The sequence below is a fragment of the Oncorhynchus tshawytscha genome, linkage group LG22 (genome assembly GCF_018296145.1).
Source record: "Oncorhynchus tshawytscha isolate Ot180627B linkage group LG22, Otsh_v2.0, whole genome shotgun sequence".
Lineage (NCBI taxonomy): Eukaryota > Metazoa > Chordata > Actinopteri > Salmoniformes > Salmonidae > Oncorhynchus > Oncorhynchus tshawytscha.
Window position 1 is genome coordinate 39,957,933 of NC_056450.1, and position 9,045 is coordinate 39,966,977.

General features: G+C 39.6%; 1 non-coding gene across 1 annotated transcript; it reads left to right on the forward strand.

The window, feature by feature from the left end:
- Nucleotides 1-285: 285 nt before the first annotated feature.
- On the forward strand, nucleotides 286-359 carry trnat-agu. Its single transcript has one exon. It is a non-coding gene; the product is annotated as a tRNA-Thr (tRNA).
- The last annotated feature ends 8,686 nt before the right edge of the window (nucleotides 360-9,045 follow it).

Sequence of the window (9,045 nt, forward strand, 5' to 3'; positions counted from 1 at the left end):
GTGTATGATTCTGAATGTTTACTCATATCTCGCGACCCAGATATGACATGTTAATAACTGCTTTGGGTCCCAAATCATAGTTTAAGAATCCATGTCAGAGGTTCTTGAGTTTATTCATCTCGAGACCCAAATGAAAAATGTACTGTCCTCGAATGACCAATATTAGTAAAAGACATCTCTTTTGTGATGTGATTTTGCTAGACAGAGATGTGGGTTAAATTAATGAGACTGGTTTGATTCAAATAGGTGTGGGTGTTCGGATCTGCAAAATATATCTCTTTCCTGGGTGCTGTGGCTTAGTTGGTTAAAGTTCCTGTCTAGTAAACAGGAGATCCCAAGTTCAAATCTCAGCAGTACCTCTTCAAAAATTGTGTTGTACACATTGGTGGAGGGCACTCAGGTTTTCTCACCAAACACATTTGTGGAGAAGGTCAGAGGGGAGGGCACTCAGGTTTTCTCACCAATCGGTTTATAGAATTAGAGATGATGTGAGGAGGATGCAATTGAGATATTCCAATGTCACGGAAAAAGGGCACTTTTTGAATGTGTAAAGCTCGACTGTTTCTTCACTTTATTCATTATCGAGACCAATATGAAAAGTGTTTAGCCAGCTTGTGCACATCACTTTCACAGCCTATGTAGGCTTTACAACATCACCTCTTGTAGCCATCTGTGATAGCATAGTGGTTAGTACACTGAATTGTGGCTGCAGCAACCCTAGTTTGAATCTGGGTCATGGCACTGCAATGTAATTTCAGAAGTGTTGTTTTTTGAACAGGTTAAGACTTACTCTGAAAGCTAAGAAACTCAGCAACTCTGCCTTTGCGTGGTGGTGACGAATAGATCCGTCTCGCCACAAGCTCCTACAAAACTGCAGTTTTCTACATTTCCTAGGTTTTTTTCTATTGTTTTTCTCAGATTTTCTTATTTAACACCTCTTTTACCCTGCTGCTACTCTCTGTTTATCATATATGAATAGTCACTTTAACTATACATTCATGTATATACTACCTCAATTATCCTGACTAACCGGTGCCCCCGCACATTGGCTACCTTGGACTATTTGCATTGTGTCCCGTCATCCCCCGCCAACCCCTCTTTTATGCTGCTGCTACTCTCTGTTTATCATCAATGAATAGTCACTTTAACTATACATTCATGTACATATTACCTCAATTAGCCCGACTAACCGGTGCCCCCTGCACATTGACTCTGTACCTGTACCACCTGTATAGAGCCTCGCTACTGTTATTTTCACTGTCATTCTACTGTTTTTTTATTTCTTTACTATTGTTTATGTAATACCTATGTTTTACTGAAAACTTGCACTGTTGGTTAGAGCCTGTAAGTAAGCATTTCACTGTAAGGTCTACACCTGTTGTATTCGGCGCACGTGACAAATACACTTTGATTTGATTTGTATATGTTCCAGTGAGGGAATAGAGCTTCTCAGGTCCACTCTGCTGTGGAGAGGTAGCTTAGCTGCTAACGCTAGACAGGACAATGTGAAAACTAACTCGTCAAAGTTTTTTCTTTCATATTCCTTAAAACTTCACTAGGGTAGGGGGCAGCATTCGGAAATTTGGATGAAAGCGTGCCCAAATGAAACTGCCTGCTACTCAGGCCCAGAAGCTAGGATATGCATATTATTAGATTAGATTTGGATAGAAAACACGCTGACATTTCTAAAACTGTTTGAATGATGTCTGTGAGTATAACAGAACTCATATGGCAGGCGAAAACCTGAGAAAAATCCAACCAGGAAGTGGGAAATCTGATGTTTGTAGTTTTTCAAGTGATTGCCTATCCAATGTACTGTGTCTATGGGGTCATATTGCACTTCCTAAGGCTTCCACTAGATGTCAACAGTCTTTAGAACTTTGTTTCAGGCTTCTACTATGAAGGGGAGAGAATAAGAGCTGTTTGAATCAGGGGTCTGGCTGAAAGCCATTAATTTAGTCACGCACACGGCCGTGAGCGCAAGCTCCATTCCTTTTCATTTCTAAAGACAAAGGAATTGTCTGGTTGGAATATTATTGAAGATTCATGATAAAAACATCCTAAAGATTGATTCTAAACATCGTTTGACTTGTTTCTACAAACTGTAATATAACTTTTTTGACTTTTCGTCTAAAAAGGAGGTATGATGGACTTTATCGAACAAAACTAACATTTGTTGTCTAACATGGAGACCTGGGAGTGCCATCAGATGAAGATCATCAAAGGAAAGTGATTAATTTTAACTCTATTTCTGACTTTTGTGACACCTTTCCTTGGTAGGAAAATGGCTGTATGGTTTTCTGTGGCTAGGCGCTGACCTAACATAATCGCAGTGTTCTTTCGCCGTATAGCCTTTTTGAAATCAGACACAGCGGTTGCATTAGGAGAAGTGTATCTTTAAATGTATGTTAAACACGTGTATCTTAGATCAATGTTTATGATGAGTATTTCTGTAATTTGACTCTCTGCACTTTCACCGGATGATTGTTTGAGACAATGCATTTCTAAACATAACGTGCCAATGTAAACTGAGATTTTTGGATATAAGTATGAACTTTATCTAACAAAACATACATGTATTGTGTAGAGGTCGACCGATTAATCGGAATGCCCGATTAATTAGGGCCGATTTGAAGTTTTCATAACAATCGGAAATCGGTAATTTTGGACGCCGATTTTGCCAATTCTTTTTTTTTTATTACCATTATTTAAGTAGGCAAGTCAGTTAAGAACACATTCTTATTTTCAATGATGGCCTAGGAACAGTGGGTTAATTGCCTTGTTCAGGGGCAGAACGACAGTTTTTGACCTTGTCAGCTCAGGGATTCAATCTTGCAACCTTACGGTTAGCTAGTCCAACGCTCTAACCATCTGCCTCACGAGGAGCCCGCCTGTTACACGAATGCAGTAAGAAGCCAAGGTAAGTTGCTGGCTAGCATTAAACTTATCTTATAAAAAACAATCAATCAATCAATCGGACGACACTACAGTGGAAGGCTTGATTACCAATAATGACGAGACAGCCTACAGGGAGGAGGCGAGGGCCCTCGGAGTGTGGTGTCAGGAAAATAACCTCACACTCAACGTCAACAAAACAAAGGAGATGATTGTGGACTTCAGGAAACAGCAGAGGGAGCACCCCTATCCACATCGATGGGACAGTAATGGAGAGGGTAGTAAGTTTTAAGTTCCTCGTCGTACATATCACGGACAAACTGAATTGGTCCACCCACACAGACAGTGTCGTGAAGAATGTGCAGCAGCGCCTCTTCAACCTCAGGAGGCTGAAGAAATTTGGCTTGTCACCAAAAGCACTCACAAACTTCCACAGATGCACAATCGAGAGCATCCTGTCGGGCTGTGTCACCGCCGCAACTGCTCTGCCCACAACCGTAAGGCTCTCCAGAGGGTAGTGAGGTCTGCACAACGCATCACCGGGGGCAAACTACCTGCCCTCCAGAACACCTACACCAGCCGATGTAACAGGAAGGCCATAGAGATCATCAAGGACAACAACCACCCGAGCCACTGCCTGTTCACCCCGCTATCATCCAGAAGGCGAGGTCAGTACAGGTGCATCAATGCGACTCAACTCCAGCCACTTTAATAATGGGAATTGATGGAAATTGATCTAAAATATATCACTAGCCACTTTAAACAATGCTACTTAATGTAATGTTTAGATACCCTACATTACTCATCTCATATGTATATGTATATACTGTACTCGATACCATCTACTGCATCTTGCCTATGCCATTCGGTAACATCACTCATTCATATATATTTATGTACATATTCTTTATCCCTTTACACTTGTGTGTATAAGGTAGTAGTTTTGGAATTGTTAGGTTAGATTACTCGTTGGTTATTACTGCATTGTCGTAACTAGAAGCACAAGCATTTCGCTACACTCGCATTAACATCTGCTAATCAGGTGTATGTGACAAATAAATTAGATTTGAATCAATCAGAATCACTAGTTATAACTACACATGGTTGATGATATTACTAGTTTATCTAGAGTGTCCTGCGTTGCATAAAATCGATCCAGTGCGCATTCACGAAAAAGGACTGTCGTTGCTCCAACATGTATCTAACCATAAACATCAATGCCTTTATTAAAATCAATACACAGAAGTATATATTTTTAAACCTGCATATTTAGCTAAAAGAAATAACCAGGTGAAATTGTGTCACTTCTCTTGCGTTCATTGCACGCAGAGTCAGGGTATATGCAACAGTTTGGGCCGCCTGGCTCATTGCGAACTTATTTGCCAGAATTTTACGGGTTTTATGACATAACATTGAAGGTTGTTCAGTGTAACAGGAATATTTAGACTGATGGATGCCACCCGTTATGGAAAAATTTGGAACGGTTCCGCATTTCAACTGAAAGAATAAATGTTTTGTTTTCGAGATGATTGTTTCCGGATTCGACCATATTAATGACCTATGGCTTGTATTTCTGTGTGTTATTATGTTATAATTAAGTCTATGATTTGATAGAGCTGTCTGACTGAGCGATGGTGGGCACCAGCAGGCTCGTAAGCATTCATTCAAACAGCACTTTTGTGCGTTTTTCCAGCAGCTCTGCTGTTTATGAATTCAAGCCTATCATCTCCCGAGATTAGGCTGGTGTAACCGATGTGAAATGGCTAGCTAGTTAGTGGGGTGCGCGCTAATAGCATTTCAAACGTCACTCGCTCTGAGACTTGGAGTAGTTGTTCCCCTTGCTCTGCATGGGTAACGCTGCTTTGAGGGTGGCTGTTGTCGATGTGTTCCTGATTCGAGCCCAGGTAGCGGCGAGGAGAGGGATGGAAGCTATACTGTTACACTGGCAATACTAAAGTGCCTATAAGAACATCCAATAGTCAAAGGTATATAAAATACAAATCGTATAGAGAGAAATAGTCCTATAATTCCTATAATAACTACAACCTAAAACTTCTTACCTGGGAATATTGAAGACTCATGTTAAAAGGAACCACCAGCTTTCATATGTTCTCATGTTCTGAGCAAGGAACTTAAACGTTTAGCTTTCTTACATGGCACACATTGCACTTTAACTTTCTTCTCCAACACTGTTTTTGCATTATTTAAACCAAATTGAACATGTGTCATTGTTTATTTGAGGCTAAATTGATTTTACTGATGTATTATATTAAGTTAAAATAAGTGTTCATTCAGTATTGTTGTAATTGTCATTATTACATATAAATGTAAAAAAAAAAATATATATATATATATATATATATATTTTTTTTTTAAATCGGCCGATTAATCGGCATCGGCTTTTTTGGCCCTCCAATAACTGGTATCGGTATCGGCGTTGAAAAATCATAATCGGTCGACCTTTAGTATTGTGTAACATGAAGTCCTATGAGTGCCATCTGATGAAGATCATCAAAGGTTAGTGATTAATTTAATCGCTATTTCTGACTTTTGTGAGCCCTCTCCTTGGCTGGAAAATGGCTGTATGGTTTTCTGTGACTAGGCGCTGACCTAACATAATCACATGGTGTGCTTTCGCAGTAAAGCCTTTTTGAAATCGGACACTGTGGTTGGATTTACAAGAAGTTTATCTTTAAAATGGTGTATAATACTTGTATGTTTGAGGAATTTTAATTATGGGATTTCTGTTGTTTTGAATTTGGCGCCCTGCAATTTCACTGGCTGTTGTCGAGGTGGGACGCTACTGTTCCACTTGTACCAGAGAGGTTCTTAAGAGGCCTCTTCTTATTGTAGTGTTTTTCTATTTTTAAAAAACACTTCAGTTGTATATAGTAGAAAAGTATGTTCAAGTTTGAGATTCTCCACTGAGCTTGCTCCTTGTTCCAGGACTAGGCTTAATCGTTATCCAGGAAACCACACCGTTATGTTGACTTGAAGTCAAGTGCACATTTGAAGTGCAGTGTGTCATTTAATTTATGACATGGTTGGTATTTATACAGGTGCAGTATTTACTCAGCTCTCACCTACTCGATGTTATGGCTAGGTTGTAGGCTACATGTTACATGGATTCATTTAATTTCCCAAAATGTGCCACAGTGATTGAACCATGTTTTAAATGTGAATCATTGGTAAAAGACTATATACTGTAGCTGACGTTCCACTATAGATAAAAAAAAACTGTGTGGACACTTTAGTGCGTCTCGAGCTGAACGGGTTTAAGATCCTCTGGACAAGCAGATTAAACGATTAAAGCTGTTTAGTTATCCAGTTATGTCAGCTACAGGTGTAGAAAATCGAGTACACAGCCATGCAATCTCCATAGACAAACATTGGCAGTAGAATGGCTTTACTGAAAAGCTCAGTGACTTTCAACGTGGCACCGTCATAGGATGGTAGGCCACACAAGACCATAGTATGGGACTGCCGAGTGCTGAAGAAATCATCTTATCTTCGGTTGCAACATTCACTACTGAGTTCCAATCTGCCTCTGGAAGCAACGTCAGCACACTAACTGTTCATCGGGAGCTTCATGAAATGGGTTTCCATGGCCGAAAGCTACACTCAAGCCTAAGATCACCATGCCCAATGCCAAGCGTCGGATGGAGTGGTGTAAAGCTTACCGCCATTGGACTCTGGAACAGTCGAAATGCGTTCTCTGGAGTGATGAATCACCCTTCACCATCTGGCAGTCCTACGGACAAATTTGGGTTTGGCGGATGCCTGACCAAATGCATAGTGCCAACTGTAAGTGCCAACTGGTGGAGGAGGAATGATGGTCTGGGAATGTTTTCATGGTTCGGGCCCCTTAGTTCCAGTGAAGGAAAATATTAAGCAAAGGTATACAATGACATTCTAGACAATTCTGTGCTTCCAACTTTGTGGCAACAGTTTGGGGAAGGCCCTTTTTCACCATGACAATGCTCCCTGTGCTGTGAACAAAGCAAGGTCCATACAGAAATAGTTCGTTGAGATCGGTGTGGAAGAATTTGGCAGGCCTGCACAGAGCCCTGACCTCAATCCCCATCGAACACTTTTGGAACGCCAACTGTGAGCCTGGCCTAATCGCCAAACCTCACTAATGCTCTTGTGGCTGAATGGAAGCAAGTCCTTGCAACAATGTTCCAACATCTTGTGTTAAGCCTTCCCATAAGAGTGGAGACTGTTATAGCAGCAAAGAGGACACCAACTCCATATTAATGGCCATGATTTTGGAATGAGATGTTCGACTAGCAGGTGTCCACATACTTTTGGTCATGTTGTGTATATGCTTTTTAACACTTCTCACAGTTAACTGTTGATTAAAATGTGTTACCTTCTCACAGTCACTGTTGATTTAAAAAGTAGTGTTACTCTAGTTTTGAAATATAGGGAGAAATAATATTAAATACAGTTTAAAATGTTGAATTACTGTTGATGGCTCCTGTACAAAGTTACTCAGTCAAATACTGTAGTTTCCAGTGCCGGTGGAAAGATTCTCCCAATAACTTGTAATTACAACACTTGACCAGTAGGATGAAGTAGAGTCATGCTTGAGTGAATATATTCGGGTGTTTCCCCAGAAGCTGTGGTGTGCTGTTTCTTTTCTTCATTTGATACAAAGAAATCCATAACTTTTCTCTGGAAACAATGTTCACATACCCTTTTAACCTTACTGCTTAGAATAGCCGATTATATTTCCACCAACAATTTAATTTGTTTTGCTTCTTTTTGAAGGCCTCACTGTCAATTTGAACATTAAACTAATGCATTCTGAGAAAAATTTAGATCAATACAGGATTTTGTTTCGTGAATAATGAAATATAAAAATTTTGAATATTCTCATACAGGTTTAGTTTACCTTGTAAGTTCACTTTAAGAGTTTGTCCTGAAAAATCAATTGTTTCAACAACATTATATTGTAATTAACGACATGTTTGATGTTTTATGTACAATATGTATATTTGTATAAACTACACCTTATATAAAATAGAAGAGGCATTTGAATTTCACTGAATTCAATTCTATTTCCTTTCATTTAATTCAAATTCTGTGTCGTGTTTACTACTTCAATTCAATAATTGAATTGGAATTTATTCGTCATTCTCGGCTCAATTTGGAATTTAGACCAACCCTGGTGAGAAAGGGGTTCCATCTCACAACCCATATAAATACGTAAACCTTCTTTCAAATATCTTGTATTTTCTTACAAAATCTGTATGTAGTATATGTATCAAATCAAAACAAAGTTTATTTGTCACGTGCGCCGAATACAACAGACCTTACAGTGAAATGCTTACTTACAGGTTCTAACCAATAGTGCAAAAAAGGTATTACGTGAACAATAGGTAGGTAAAGAAATAAAACAACAGTAAAAAGACATGCTATATACAGTAGCGAGGCTTAAAAGTAGGCTACATACAGACACCGGTTAGTCAGGCTGGTTGTGGTAGTATGTACATGTAGATATGGTTAAAGTGACTATGCATATATGATGAACAGAGAGTAGCAGTAGCGTATAAGAGGGGTTGGCGGGTGGTGGGTGGAAAACAATGCAGATAGCCTGGTTAGCCAATGTGCGGGAGCACTGGTTGGTTGGCCCAATTGAGGTAGTATGTACATGACTATCTGATCATTTATCCCTCTAGTGTTAATCTCCAAAATTGTAATTATTCGCCTACCTCCTCATGCCTTTTGCACACAATGTATATAGACTCTCTTTTTTTCTACTGTGTTATTGACTTGTTAATTGTTTACTCCATGAGTAACTCTGTGTTGTCTGTTCACACTGCTATGCTTTATCTTGGCCAGGTCGCAGTTGCAAATGAGAACTTGTTCTCAACTAGCCTACCTGGATAAATTAAGGTGAAAAAAAATGTATAGTTAAAGTGACATATATGATAAACAGAGAGTTGCAGCAGCATAAAAAGAGGGGTTGGGGGCACACAATGCAAATAGTCCGGATAACCATTTGATAACCTGTTCAGTAGTCTTATGACTTGGGGGTAAAAACTGTTGAGAAGCCTTTTTGCCCTAGACTTGGCACTCCGATACTGCTTGCCATGCGGTAGTAGTGAGAACAGTCTATGGCTGGGGTGGCTGGGGACTTTGACA